Source organism: Hippopotamus amphibius, chromosome 5 (assembly GCF_030028045.1).
Source record: "Hippopotamus amphibius kiboko isolate mHipAmp2 chromosome 5, mHipAmp2.hap2, whole genome shotgun sequence".
NCBI classification, from domain to species: domain Eukaryota; kingdom Metazoa; phylum Chordata; class Mammalia; order Artiodactyla; family Hippopotamidae; genus Hippopotamus; species Hippopotamus amphibius.
The window spans coordinates 15,599,116-15,600,535 of record NC_080190.1 but is presented as its reverse complement, the minus strand read 5'-3'; the positions used below and the strand labels follow the sequence as shown (position 1 = coordinate 15,600,535).

Here is a 1,420-nt window from a genome sequence, read left to right as displayed (position 1 = left end):
TCAAGAATAATACCCAACACTGCTCCCTTCTATTTCTTCCACTTCACCAGTTTTCCTCCTCTCCTACTGGACTCCCAGCCACACCCAAATATGTGTCATTTCTTCCATCTTAAAACCTCCACTTCCAGATTGTCTAGTTGAGGTTTCCTATTTCTCCTCCTCTTGTTTCTTGAACTCACTCCAATCAGGCTTTCACCTCTGAAACTACACTTATCACAGACCCCAGTCACCCCCATGTTGATAAGCCAGTGGTCAATTCCCCATCCTCATCTAGTTGGACTTAGCAGTATTTGGTTCTCTTGATTGTTACCTCCCCAGCAGTATGTGCTTAATTTGGCTTCTAGGATGTCACACTCTCCTGGGTTTCCTCCTACTTCTCTAACCACTTCTTGACGAACTTCTTTTCCAGACTCCCTCATCTTCCTGATTTCTTAATGGTGGAGTGTCCTAGGACTCAGTCCTTGGACCATAGCTCTTCTTTATCTGCAGTCACTCACCATCTTTGTGCTAATGACTTCCAAATTCCTATCTCCAGCTGAACTTCTCTCTGGAATTCCAGTCTCATATATCCAACTGCTTCTGTGACATCTCCACTTAGTTGTATCTAATTCATATAAAATCTACATATCCAAAGCTGAGTTCTTGATCTCTACCCCCAAATCTGTTCCTCCCAGAGTCTTCCCTGTCCCAGTTAATGGCAACTCCAGTCTTCCAGGCACTTTGGCTAAAAACCTTGATGTCATCCTTGACTTTTCTATCATACCTCACTGCCAATTAGTCAGCAAATTCTTTTGGATCCTCCTTCAAAAGATATCTAGAACCTGACCACTTCTCATTACTTCCCCTGCTACCACCTTGAATTTAGGTACCATTGTCTCTCGCTCTTTATTTATTTATTTGTTTGTTTGTTTATTTATTTATTTATTTTATTGGCTTCATTGCTGAACACGGGCTTTCTCCAGTTGCTCTGAGTGAGGGCTACTCTTTTTTTTTTTTTAATTTTTTTTTGGGGGGGTACACCAGGTTCAATCATCTGTTTTTATACACATATCCCCGTATGCCCTCCCTTCCTTGACGCCCCCCCCTTCGAGTCCCCCCCACCCTCCCCGCCCCAGTCCTCTAAGGCATCTTCCATCCTCGAGTTGGACTCCCTTTGTTATACAACAACTTCCCACTGACTATTTTACAGTTGGTAGTATATATATGTCTGTGCTACTCTCTCGCTTCGTCTCAGTTTCCCCTTCACCCCCCGCCCCCTCCCATACCTCGAGTTCTCCAGTCCATTCTCTGTATCTGCATCCTTGTTCTTGTCACTGAGTTCATCAGTACCATTTTTAGATTCAGTATACGTGAGTTAGCATACAATATTTGTCCTTCTCTTTCTGACTTACTTCACTATGTATGACAGACTGTAGTTCTA

The 1,420-nt window shown here is 43.2% G+C and overlaps 1 protein-coding gene across 8 annotated transcripts in view; it reads left to right on the top strand.

Moving 5' to 3' along the window:
- The window catches only part of PNLIPRP3 (pancreatic lipase related protein 3), a 79,761-nt gene that overhangs the window by 2,128 nt on the left and 76,213 nt on the right, over positions 1-1,420 (top strand). The window lies entirely within an intron of this gene.